Below are 14,490 nucleotides of genomic sequence, written 5' to 3' on the forward strand. Positions count from 1 at the left end.
GCAACAAGCTTCAAATATCTTGTGCGTGTGCGTGATAAATGTTTAAAACTACGAGAGGAAATAAATGAGGTGATTTTCATTTGTGTGAACTATCCCTTCAATAATAGTGTAGCTTTATTATTTAACATTTACTTTTCATTCATCTTTTATTTAACATTTAATTGACCTGAAATTTTAATTAAATATTAAAGGGACAGTTCACCCAAAAATTAATACTCCATCACCATTTATTCACCGTTTACGTGCCCAAAACTATAGTTTCTGTCGAACACTAAAGTAGATGCTTTGAAAAATGTCTGTAGCTGACACTCACATAGTCGTTTTATCCCACTATGGAAGTCAATAAGTGCCAGAATTTTTAAAAATATCTTGTGTGTGTGTGTGTGTGTATTAAAAAAAAGTTTAAAACCACATATGAGAGAACAAATTAGATGATAATTATTGAACTATCCCTTTAATAATAGTGTGGCTATTTTAATTAACATTGAAAATATTTCCCACCTAAAATCAGCAGAGGACAAAAACTACGGCTATTCCTAATAAACACTATAAGGAGCTGTTCAGCATCATTTGTTGCATCACTAATCAGTGATTGGCCCGTTTAGCGTCAGTCCGCAGACGGGATGGAGGGATACAGAGATGCACAGATGAAGAGGAGGACAGACTTACGTAGCTTTATCCTCTTTGTGCAGGAGCTTTTCAGAAGAGAGGAGACGAGCAGAGGGGGTGATGGAGAGCGCGTCTTTAAATTAGAGGATTGATGACTAAAGCGTCTGAAGACAGACGAGCGGAAGAAAAGTTGAGGAAACTTTGCCTTTGGTGGTTGTTGGGGGATGGAGAGGAGATGGAGAGACGAGCGAAGGAGCCGTCAGACGAGAGAGATAGAGAGATGGAGGATGGGAGGATGAGAGAGACAGGACAGATTATCAGATTAGTGGCTGGTAAGACTGCCTAATTGAGAGGCAAAGAGGCAGGTATAATGGCCTGGGTGGAGAAGACATTTTAGGTTGCGCTGGTCTTCAGCCACACTGATGAGTGTGTGTTTGTATGACACATCAAGATGCAAATGTGTACAATGTCATAATGACACAGGTATTACAAGGAGATGGTGAATTATGAGGACGCTGCTGGTGTCTACATTTTTCAAAAAGCTTATAAATCATAAACAATGAGTATTTCACTTTACTTTAAAGTAACATACTACTGTAATGGGGCAGGGTTAGGTGTAGAAAAATACAGATTGTACAGTATATAAACATTAGATATACCTATGCAATGTACCCACAATTCACAAAAACAAAACTGTGTGTGTTTGTGTGACATATCAGGACACAAATGTGCATAATTTCATTGGTATGACAATAAAAAACAATATTATACAATATTATAATATATTACAAGGAGATTATAAGGACATTTCTCATGTCCCAATTGGTCAAAAAGCTTATAAATCCTACAGAATGAGTATTTTACTTTAGTTTACTTCACTTTACTACGGTAATGAGGTAGAAGAGTTAGATGTAGGATAATAGAAAAATACAGACTGTACTGTATAAAAACAATAGAAACCTATGGAATGTCCCCACAATTCACAAAAACAAAACTGTGTCTCTGTTTGACATATCAATATGTAAAATGTGTATTATTTTATTGGTTTGGCACAGGAATAACAAGGAGATGGTGAATTATGAGGACATTGCTGAAGTCACAGTTGTTCAAAAAGCTTATAAAACACAGAATGAGTATTTCACTTTACTTTAAAGTAACGTAAAAAATACAGATTGCACAGTGTAAAAACATTAGATATACCTATGGAATGTCCTCATAATTCACAAAAACAAAACTGTGTTTGTGTGACATATCAGGACACAAATGTGCATAATTTTATTGGTATGACAGGTATTACAAGGAGATTATAAGGACATTTCTCATGTCCCAATTGGTCAAAAAGCTTAAAAATCATACAGAATGAGTATTTCACTTTAGTTTACAGCACTTTACTACTGTTATCGGGTAGAAGAGTTAGGTGTAGGGTAATAGAAAAATACAGACTGTACTGTATAAAAACAATAGAAACCTATGGAATGTCCCCACAATTCACAAAAACAAAACTTTGTCTGCAAATGTGTATTATTTCATTGGTTTGGCACAGGAATAACAAGGAGATGGTGAGTTATGAGGACATTGCTGAAGTCAAAGTTGTTTAAAATGCTTAAAATAATACAGATTGAGGTTTTCACTTTGGTTTACAGCACTTTACAACTGTAAAGGGCCGGGGTTAGGTGTAGGCAGGGCTTAATTTGTGCTGGAACACACAGGATTTGGATCCGGCACCTCTGAAATCTGATCCGGCACCTCATTTTACTGATTCCCCACCTCAACTGCCCCCCTCCCCCGTCCGCTGTTCACTTTCACTTTCTTTCCCGACTCCCCAACCCTCTTCAATTTCGTCCGTGATAACCAACCCCCCAGCTCTTAACTTACATCCACGACACCCCCCACCATCCAACGCCCACTAGCATCCCTTTACATCCTAGGGTAACATGCCGAATCCATTACCCCGATCTGTTCCGGGACCTCGCAATTCACAAATTAAGAATGGGTAAGATGTAAAAAATTAGTTTATTTATTTAATTCAGCAGGAATACATTAAAGTAAAGAAAACACACAAAAAATAAGTATTTTTATCACACGAGGATGCTTTAAATGTATAAATACATTACATATCAACAATTATTTTCAACACTGTTAATAAGAATCGTTTTATAATCAAATCAGCATATTAAAATGATTTCTGAAGGATCGAAGACTTAATTATGACGAAATTTAAGCTTTGATAAAAAAATTACATTGAAACAGTCAAATTATAACTTGACTCTATATACTATTGACTTTATAACTTAACTTAATAACAATTTTTTTAAATACAAATCTCAATTTCAGCTTGTACTGCATCTTTGTTCAAACTTTTGCATCTTGTTGAACAGAACTAGTGTAAATTCCTAGATGTGCTTCAAGTGACTTTGTCTAATGTAATGCAACTCGCGTCACTGTCACCCATTCATCACTGTACAGCACACACAGCGAGAAGTTGCGCAACCAAGTTTAATTCTACGAGTTATTAAATTTCCAAAACAATCCTCAAACCAATGATAGCAATAGCTAACCAATAAGGCAAACACTAATCAGACGAGTTACTAGATTCAGACTCCATAAAGTGATCACACAGTCAAGAGGTAACACTATTATGATGGGCTATTTGAGTATAAGTAGACTGTCTGCTTAATATCTGTTGATACTGCTTCTTCAACAGACATTCAACTGACATGTCAACTTTCACTAACCCCTAACTAACAGTCTACATATAATCTAATGAGTATTAGTTGGCATGTAGATGCAATGTAACTTAAATTCAACAAACAGACCATCAACAAAGTGTGACCGTCAAGAATGCTGGGTACCACACGATGGATTTAGACACCAAGTTCACTTATTTTGTCTCCGATTTGTCTCCAAAAAGCCTCAAGAAGTGTGTTGATTCAGCTTATTTTAAATAAGTAGTTTAAACAGATCACATGTCATGTCGTGCCAGCAAATAAAAGTTTAATTAGGGCTAAATGTACGTTTAATGAGTGCAGGTAGAGGCTCCATCCAATTTTGGGTTAAACCTGTTTGTGTACGCACACTATGTGATTACCTCCTCCTCCATATGTGCGTGTGTGTGAGTGTGAAAGAATGCTACTGCTCTGTTTCAGGGCTGGCTGACAGGCACGGACAAGTGCAGGAACCGGCGTGTTTGCTAGCAGTTGGTGCGCTGAGATAGTGCTACTTTCTGGCCTAGCACATCACCCTCGATATCAGTTTCAATAGCGAGATAAAAGCCAGTGAGACAAAGACGGTGGCTGATGCATGGACGCAGAGGTGTAGGGTTTAAAAGAAAAGCTGATGAATGAGAGGAGCACGCAAGGTGGCGCAGAGAAAAGAGAGAGGTGAGAATCTGGACAAACGGGACCGGCCAGTTTGCTGCTTGAGAGTTAACCGCTCACTCCCTGACTTGTTTGCTTTGTTTCTATTAAACAGCAGAGACTTTGAGGGGGAGAGAGAAAGAGAAGGGGGGGTGGATGACCGGTGGAGGGAGTTACCAGAACCTGCACCACCCTGAGCTCTCATATGCTTATCAATGCAAACCGTACACCCTCACAAGTCATAAACACACAGCCTAGAGTCTGGCTCATACTAATCACTACAGTTAGACTATAAACGCCACATTATGATTAAATAAAACAGTTGTTCCCTGCACTACTAAAGGTTTAACATGTAGTCTTATTTTTAAAATGCATGCAATTAAAACAAAACCAGACATACAGATCTTGATGCAGTTATGCGTAAATATATATGCATGACCAAGACAATGCAAAAACGACAAGTCATAAACACACAGCCTTGAGTCTGGCTGATACTGATGACTTCAGGTACACTATATGCCACAAAATGAAAAAATATGTATATATACAGTTGAAGTCTGAATTATTATCCTCACATTTCTAATACCTGATTTATTTCATCTTTGCCATGATGGCTGTAAATAATATTAGACTAGATATTCTTCAAGACACTTTTATACAGCTTAAAGTGACATTTAACGGCTAAACTAGGTTAACTAGGAAGGTTAGGGTAATTAGGCAAGTTATTGTATAACGATGGTTTGTTCTGTAGAACAAAAAATATAGCTTAAAGGGGCTAATAATATACCTTAAAATGCTGTTTAAAAAATTGAAAACTGCTTTTATTCTAGCCGCAATAAAACAAATAAGACTTTCTCCAGGAGAAAAAATATTATCAGACATACTGTGAAAATTTCTTTGCTCTGTTAAACATCATTTGGGAAATATTAAAATATAAATAAAATCAAAGGGGGCTAATAATTCTGACTTCAACTATATGTACAGTTTTTCACTGCACTGCTAAGTTAAAGTTTAAAACATACGCCTTTTTCAAAAATGCATGAAATTGAGACAAAAGTGGGCTAGAAATGCCTTCATATGTATGCATAACTGCATGACCAAAACAATGCATAAATCACAAGTCATAGACACACAACCTAGAGTCTGGCTTATACTCAGACTACATACACCACATAATGATAAAAATAAATAAAACAGTTGTTCACTGCACTACTAAAGGTTTAACATGTAGTCCTACTTTAAAAATGCATGCAAATGAGACAAATCTGGGCCTACGGATAGTGTAGTTATGCACAAATATACAGTTGAAGTCAGGATTATCCTAAATTATTAGCACCCCTGTTTATTTGTTTTCCCCAATTTCTGTTTAATAGAGAGGAGATTTTTTTTTCAACACATTTCTAATCATAATAGTTTTAATAACTCTTCTCTAATAACTGATTTATTTTATCTGTCATGATGACAGAAAATAATATTAGACTAGATATTCTTTAAGACACTTCAATACAGTTACAAAGTGACATTTAAAGGCTTAACTACGTTAATTAGGTTAACTAGGCAGGTGAGGGTAATTAGGCAAGTCATTGTATACCAATGGTTTGTTCTGTAGACTATAAAAAAAAAATATAGCTTAAAGGGGATAATATTATTGACCTTAAAATGGTGTTTACATTTTTTTAAAAAGTTTAACACAGTCTTATTTTAAAAATGCATGCAAATAAAACAAAACTGGGCCAACAGCTAATAATGCAGTTATGCGTAAATATATATGCATGACCAAGACAATGCAAAAACGACAAGTCATAAACACACAGCCTTGAGTCTGGCTCACACTGATGAGCAGTGTTGGGGCTAACACATTACAAGTAATGCGAGTTACGTAAAAATATAACTTTTCTAAGTAAGGAGTAAAGAAATACATTATTTTTAAAAATGTAGTAATAATATTTAATATGCTTTTTTAAAAAGGTAATGTGAGCCACTTATAGTTTAATTCATTAGCTTATTAAAAATAAATAGCTGAATTAAAATGAACGTTTAATCCTGCACACAATGAGAGATTGCAGGAACAGGCAGGAAGATGGCAGAGCCTTACATTTCTGCGATGGAAGTTTTCTCGTTATTCTGAACCGATCACAGAAATAGAAAAGGGGATTATAGTCTGAGAGAGCAATGATTTTACTGTAATAAACATTGCTTTACACTTTTATTAATCTATACATATGACATATACAGTAGCTTGAGGGTCAGGAATTTCTCAGAAGACAAGATTATCCTATATTATTGTTTCTTGATGTGCTTTTTTAAAGGTAAATGAAGATGTAGGCTATAAGGTGCATAGTTAATTGCAGAGCTAAGAAACAGATCACGCCTCAAATACAAATGCATGACCAAAACAATGCAATAACATGGTATTGTTATACATAACATGCATTCTCACTCTAACTAGGAGTGATAAGGCAGTCCTGTGCTCTGGGTGTGTTGACGGTGTGAGTCACTTTGAATAAAAGCTCAATCCCTTCAAATCAGTCAAGATGTTTGTGCAGTCTGTAGTTTTTCTCAAGAAGCAGAAGTTTGAGACTTATTTCAGTATGTTGATGTAACCGAACACTGGAATGCTGAGGGGGCGGGGCTTTCTATTTGTGCATCATAACATTATGGGAAACTAACAGTAAGAGGGGGCGTGGCTATGAATATTGTGGCCGAAGCATCAAACTGATTTAGAGAAGGACCACCACTCCAAATGCAGAGGCAAATAGTCAGACTAGGTTGAAGATTACAAATACATTTTTTTTTCTTCAGTGGATTAACGATTCACCTAATTAATAAACATTTTTGATTACACATGGACTTTATAACACAATTTTATCTAAGGAGATCACTGAAAAATAGCCAAGAAGCCTCTCCCAGATATTCTTTTACATCAGGTGAAAGCCCAAAATTCGATTTCGAACAATTCTCCAGCCCTGGAATGCAATTAGTTTTATTAGAAATTGGAAGGGTTTTGTTAAGCATACCTGGCAACCCTGCTGGCAATCATTAAACAACAGCACAACTTCATACAGTTGCTAAGCCATGACTCAAAAGCATGGTGACAATACTGAGGATGCAAAGCTGCACTGTTAATGTGAAGATTTTGTAAGTGACACAGTGTTTAACTGTAACATGAACTGAATTATACTGTAGGACAGTTATACAGTACATTACTGTGTTTTAAAGTTGCATTAAGAAAATTACTGTATATTTTACAGTAAGAATATTCAATACTGAAAATACATATACAGCAAGATAAATAGTGCTGTAATGTAAACAAAGAACTGTAATTAATTCACAGTAAGTTACTGGTGCCAGAACTTGCTAACAGAGTAGTTTTAAAGAATGCCATAGCATTACCATCATAATAAAGGTTACAAAACCACGTCTCCATGTTCAATAAAAATAAAGTTTGGTAGAGGAGAATAGTCAAAAGCATCCCTCAGGATGTTTCTCAATCAGTCAGCAGAAGTGCAGGCGAGGCACTGAAAAGCGAAGACGTAGCGAATTGAAATCATCTGACCAGCCATTGTGTGGCAACATGTGGAAACTCCAGTGAGGTTTGAGTTCCTTTTACAGATGACGGTTCACATTTGATCACAACAGAGAAGAGTGTTTGCCCATCAAACCAAAGAGGACAAAAGCAGATTTTCTCAGGGGCAAAAATCCTTATTCATGATTTTCTGCTTCCCAGATGAATCTGCTGTCCTCAACCACGGACACGTACTGCACTTCCAGTTTAGTCTGCTGACAGATTTTCTTTGCAACATGACTAACTACAGGAAAGATGCAACCTTTCCTTCAACTGTGAACGGGCTTAGGAGCTCTACAACAAATAAAAATAAAGTTTTGACAGTCTGTGTGGTCGACTGCTTCACTCCTAAACATCATTCAACACCTGAGTCGATCACACATCAGAACAGGCAACATTGCAGTGTGCAGGAAGTGGCTTTCATTTCCAAATCAACCCTGGCTGCTTCGCCTTGGGGCGAGCTTGCTTCATGCAAACAAGCTCTGTATCTGTGTGAGCATCTATGATGCAGTCAGACGAAAATGTTTCAAAGCTTTTAAATCAGTCAGTCTGAAGACTAGGCATGGGATGACAACTGATTTCAAGGTTTACTGCGGTTTGGAAAAGTCACAGTTTTAAAATGACTGAAATTTTCTGATATACTGCTCCTATGGTTTATGCTTTGTTTTTTTCCATATTATTTTTATTTTCATTTTCAGTTTGTACACATTGAAATTTTAAATGATTTAAATAATGAATTTTAAAAACCTTTTTTACAACAATAAGCTTGTTGCATTTACAAATTATACTAAATAATATATATATATATATATATATATATATATATATATATATATATATATATATATATATATATATACACACACACAACAGTTCTGTCTGGTTCTCGAATCTGATTGGCTGATAGTTGGATATATTTAAGTAATATCAGCACCCGTACAGCCTCTTTACCCTTTGTGTATTACTCCACCCACTTACAGCCAGCAAAAAGCAGACACTACAGATCTAAAGATGCTTGCTCAACTGTTTAACTGTCAGCTTATGATTTAAATCCAACGTGGAAGAAAGTAGTTCCCCATACAAAAGGGTTTTTCAGACTCTCCATGTTTAATTTTGTTTTTATACACTTAATTATGCCGTCAAACTGTTGTATAAACGCAATATCACATTCATTGCAGTGTGATATTGCTGTATATCGGAACTGGTGGGGGCAATAAGGCACTCGGACTGCAGCCTCATGCCAATGCACGCCTTCCACTGAATATATATATATATATATTAATGGTTTAACTGATACCTTTAACCGGTTAAAAACGCAACCCTTTAGGTTAACGGTGAATCTGTAATTATGAGCATCCTTAGACTTAGATATCCTAAGATATTTTCAAAATGCTAATATTCAGCTTAAAGTGCAATCTAATGGCTTGACTAGGTTAATTAGGCAGGTTAGGGTAATTAAGCGAATCATTGGTTTGTTCTCTAGGCAACTGAAAACAAATGTTGTTTGAGAGGGCAAATAATATTGACCTTAAAATGGCTTTAAAAAATTAAAAACTGCTTTTATTCTAGCAAAAATAAACCAAATAAGACTCTTTCTGGAAGAAAAAATATTATAGGAAATACTGTGAAAAATTCCTGAATCTGTTAAACATCATTTGGGAAATATTGGAAAAAAGTAAAAAATAAATAAATTAATATAAAAATTCACAAGAGGGCGAATAATTTTGGCTTCAGCTGCATATAATAAGGATATAATATGACAATAGAAAAATCCCCAAGCCTTAATTCTAGCTCTTCAGAGGTTAAGTGATGATGTAATCGAGCATGCAAATTGAGGGTACCCTTAGCAACAGACAACTCGGCTGTCAAAGCTCACAGGTGCCCACGACAGGCACAAGTCTTTCACCCTTCCTTCTTGCAGATCGCAGGCCTTTATTTGGACCTAAAGGACACATACGTCATCTCAGCTTGACTACACTTCATAGTGGGCTTCTGCAAAAGTCACATGGGTGAGCTCTGAGGACAGGACAGACTCGTATTCAGACTCATCTCTATATCCATGCAAATATGCATGGGCGGAAAGAGAAAGGGCGGCATTCTCGCACAAAAGAGAGGCTGGTTTTTAACTGAGATAGAGTTCTTGTAAGCGAAGACAGGCGCTCAGTCTTGCCCAGTTTTCTGTGGTGTGAGTTACAGAGGAGTGCAGATGCAGGGTCCATGCTGACAGATCACTGTGCCATTGACAGCTGCCTGGAAAAAGCATACACTGTCCACCCTCATTACAGATGGTGTGTGTGTGTGAGTGTGTGTGTGTGCACAAGCTCTATCAAAGAATATCGCTGTGCCCAATAGTCCATCCAAAACAGGGCAGCCATTTTAGAAATGTTTCCTTGAGAAACAAATGAGCAATAAATGAAGAATCAGTGATGTAAAACTACACACTGAAAACAATGATTTAGTGGATTTACTACTTTTTTTGAAGGTAAGTGATTACAAACAATTCATACGAGCTGGATTTGAACAAACAAATATAATTTAGCAATGCAATTTAGCAACTTCATTTGTGTTTAAATTCAGCCCAATACTTTTGAAGTCAAAACTATTATTATTTATTATTATTTTTAAAATATTTCCCAAATGATGTCTAACAGATCCAGGAATTTTTCACAATATTTCCTATAATATTTTTTCTTCTAGAGCAGCAGTTCTCAAACTATGGTACATGTTCCGCCAGTGGTACGCGGCCTTACTTCTAGTCATACGCGGAGGAATCAAGTGTTTCCTCTAGGATTTTTTCCAGCTGTTGCGGCAGACCCTGTTGGCCATTTTACACAGATCTACCTCTACATGTGGCGTTATTTCATTGACAAATGTCGTGGGTGCAGTATTAAGTCGGGATCGCATTCATGTAATAGCCTACTAGCATGTCAATCTCTGCTTGAGCGCCGATTTCCTCTGTTCGTGCACAAAACTTCTTGCGCGCCCTCAAATATATGCTGCTCAAGTGCAGATTTTCTTGCGCGCCCTCTAATAAACGCGGCTGAAGTGTGATTTAGTGCATTTACGTACTGAGTATGTCATTTATCAGACTTGCTAGAAATATCTATGAATGTTTCTGATAGACTTGCGGAGTGAACCGCAGCATTAATGCATACTGAAGTAAAGGGAAACGGCTATAAACTCCAGCAAGGTAAAGTCATCATATGCAGAGCCACAGACCTTTATCTATAGATAAAGTATATTATGGAAACTGTGTTCATCATAACTGAAAGCTACGCCGTGTTTGCTGGCCTCACGCATCATGCACCTGTCAGTCAGTCAGTCAGTCAGCACGTCACCTTAAAGGGTTAAACAGCACGCACAGCACTACTACGGTCACAGAAAAGTTTGTGCTGTTATTATTCACTAACCTTTTCATACATTTTCAGTGCGATTTTAACCCGCTATTTAAAAAACGACAGAATATTTTGAATAAGAAGCTGTAATGTAGCCATGGCGGGATGAATTTTGGTGTGGCGCCCCGCCACGGAGGAATGAATGTAGCGGAAACCATGGAATCACTGTAATGAAAGAAAAACTTAATACAATTTTAATCATTTGATACGTACGATAACTCCAATACTCTAAAGCCTACGATCAAAGCACTGTTGTAAGAATGTTTACTTTAGTGCATCGAGTCTTTAGCTGCTAAAAATCAATACAATTGGCGCAGAACTAGAGAAAGAGGTGCATGGTGCTTGCAGAGCAGATATGTGCTAGAGCAGTAGTCCCCATTCCTCAAGCCACAGACTGGCACCAGTCTATAGATCCATTGGTACCGGACCAAAAAAAAAAAAAAAAAATCAATATCTGTTTCCGTTTTGTTTATAATCTGAGTCTGAACGATCATTTATTTTCAAAAATCTTTTATTTAAAAAAATAAATAAATAACCATATTCTCTTGTTACATCTGGGTCACTTGAGTGGCAAAATTTAACCCACAGGCTAGCAAAATGGGAACTGCAGCACGATGCTCTAGTGCAGGGGTCACCAACCCTGTTCCTGAAGAGCTACCTTTCTGCAGAATTCAGTACCAACCCTGATCAAACACACCTTGGTCAGGGTTGCAACTGAAATGTGCAGGAAGGTAGCTCTCCAGGAACAGGGTTGGTGACTGCTCAGGCGTCACCAGTTGAAAACATCTTAACTTTTCAGAATGCCGGACCACGAGTCACGTGACAAGAACCGACTGATCAGCTTCATATTTTGTATGGAATATAACTTTGTTGAATGAATTTGACTGCCTCTTTTTGAAGTGTGCAGTGCTGTAGCTGCTTAATTTAGCTTAATTTAGCTGCTTGATTTAGCCAACTACGCTTCTTTATTTCAATACTGGTAATTATAGTGGTACTTAAAAAAATATGTTTTTTTTATAGTAATTTAAGGTCAATTAAAATTGTGTGCAGACAGTTACCTTAAAAAAAAAAGTAACTAATAAATCTTTTTTTTTTCAATGCATAGAAACGTTCCTCCCAGGTTTACTCTGATTAAACAGTGCGTGAGGTGTAGAGGACTGAGTGAAAGGACGATCTAAGCATCTAATCTCCTTCCCTCCTGTTGTTCTTGTTGTTGTGATCACTCCTTTATTTAGCAGACATGTTCCTGCAGGAAGAAGAAGTCATCTTTTCCTCTGCTGGTGCCATTCTCTCTGACTAGCTTTGAGTGCGACCTATTGATATGAATGCAGCTGCATTGCAACTGTTTATACTAGGATTCTGCCGGTAACACATTTCATTGGTGGGCAGCACTGCGTAGAATAAATCGCCTATTACACTGTCATCATTTGGTGATGTGGTGAACAACCACTCACACAACAATCATGGATATTCTGAAAATGCTGTATTTTGCCCATGATATTAATATTGTGCATGTTCATTATCATGCATCACGATGGCGCAGTGGGTAGCATGATCGCCTCACAGCAGAAAGGTCACTGGTTTGAGCCTCAGCTGGGTCAGTTGGCATGGGTTTCCTCAGGGTGCTCTGGCTTCCCTCACAGTCCAAACACATGCGCTATAGGGGAATCGGGGAAGCTAAATTATCCACAGTGTATGAGTGTGAATGAATATGTATGGATGTTACCCAGTGCTGGGTTGCTGCTGAAAGGGCATCCGCTTCATAAAACTGGATAAGTTGGCGGTTCATTCCGCTGTGGCGACCCCAGATGAATAAAGGGACTAAGCCGAAATTAAAATGAATGAATAATTGTTGAATATGTGCATACATCTAGTTCATACCATAGTGACTGAGTCAAGATTTAAGATGAGCCTCATGTGCAAAACTGGACCTTTTGATTAATCCGTGAAAAAATAAATCTCTTGGGAAGCAGAAGCAGTCACATGGGAATTCCTCCCACTCTCCCCCCCTCGTTCCCTCCCTGTCGAAAGAGCTGGTCAGGATGGCAGCTTTTATGGCAGAGAGGACGCAGCGGGCCCATGCCGTTCTCCTTTGACAGTTGTCTATCTGTGCAACAAATGGAACATTCATGGAGAGGCAGCATTGACAGGGCAGCTCCATAAATCCAGAGGCACACAGAGGGCTCTCCAAACCCTGCTGTATACACGCCTCGCATCACTGACTAGAACAACTCAATTATGTTTGGGACCAGTAAAGGGCTGCACGACAATGGAAAAATCTAGCATTGCGTTATATATTGTGATGGCAGCATGGTGGCTCAGTGGTTAGCACTGTCGCCTCACAGCAAGAAGGTCGCTGGTTTGAGTCCCAGCTGAGCCAGTTGGCTTTTCTGAGTGGAGTTTGCATGTTCTCTGAGTGCTCCAGTTTCCCTCACAGTCCAAACACATGCGCTATAGGGGAATTGATGAAACTAAATTGGCTATCGAGTACAAGTTTGTGTGTGTGTGTGTGTGTGTGTGTGTTTGTGTGTTTGTGAGTGAATGTGTGTATCTGTTTTTCTCAAAACTGGGTTGCGGCTTGAAGGGCCAATAAAGTGCCTTTATTAATCTGGGGTCGCCACAGCGGAATGAACCGCCAACTTATCCAGCATATGTTTTACACAGCGGATGCCTTTCCAGCTGCAACCCATAACTGGGAAACATCCATACAAACTCATTCACACATACACTACGGACAATTTAGCCTGCTCAATTCATCAATACGGCATGTCTTTGAACTTGTGGGGGAAACCGCAGCACCCGGAGGAAACCCACGCGAACAAAGGGAGAAAATGCAAACTCCACACATAGATGCCAACTGACCCAGCCAAGGCTCAAACCAGTGACCTTCTTGCTGTGAGGCCGATAATATATGAGTGTGAATAAGTGTGCATGGATGTTTCCCAGTGATGGGTTGCAGCTGGAAGGGCAGCCGCTGCGTAAAACATATGCTGGATAAGTTGGCGGTTCATTCCGCTGTGGCGAACCCAGATTAATAAGGATTAATAATGGAAATCTTAGTTAGGATACTGCACACATAAAAGCATGCATGAAGTGAAATAAAATAATGAATCTAAAAAGCCACATAATGACTGATGGTTTGATGCATATGGCGGTTCAATACAAACTTTGCTTTCGCAATAAAAGTATAGGGATGCTTCTGATAAACATCTCTCTTTCATGCACCGTTGAGGGAAGGGTGTGGCTGCTGGTTTCATGGAGCAAACTCTAAACTCACTGTACACTGTACAACACAAAGAGACAGCGAGTAGGAAGAGGAGGAGGTGTGTTGGGGGTTCCTTCAGGCCCTTTCAGTCCTGTTAAACTGGCAAGCTCCTACAAGTCATCCTGAAAAAGAGGCCCCATGATGCTGCGCACACACACACACACACATCCTGAAAACTGATCTGAGCGAATGCACTACTACTGCAAAGGGATTCCCTCATACTAAATGATAGGGCTGCACAATACTGGGAAAATATGCGATATTGTTGTTGAGCGTTGTGATAATGACATCTCTTACGTC

At 38.2% G+C, this 14,490-nt stretch overlaps 1 protein-coding gene and 1 long non-coding RNA gene across 10 annotated transcripts in view; one reads left to right on the forward strand and one right to left on the reverse strand.

Annotated features, from left to right (window-relative positions):
* Positions 1-14,490, reverse strand: part of rreb1a (ras responsive element binding protein 1a) — a 105,441-nt gene that overhangs the window by 58,582 nt on the left and 32,369 nt on the right. The gene's annotated exons all lie outside the window — the stretch shown is intronic.
* LOC141380803 (uncharacterized) lies at positions 629-6,496 on the forward strand. 2 transcript variants are annotated; one of them, XR_015524707.1, is made up of 3 exons: positions 629-798; positions 3,756-3,989; positions 4,081-6,496. It is a non-coding gene; the product is annotated as an uncharacterized LOC141380803 (long non-coding RNA). The 2 variants fall into 2 exon arrangements; XR_015524706.1 differs by having other exon boundaries at positions 662-941; positions 4,081-6,491.

This window comes from Danio rerio, chromosome 24, assembly GCF_052040795.2.
Source record: "Danio rerio strain M-AB ecotype USA chromosome 24, GRCz13ab, whole genome shotgun sequence".
Classification (NCBI taxonomy): Eukaryota; Metazoa; Chordata; class Actinopteri; order Cypriniformes; family Danionidae; genus Danio; species Danio rerio.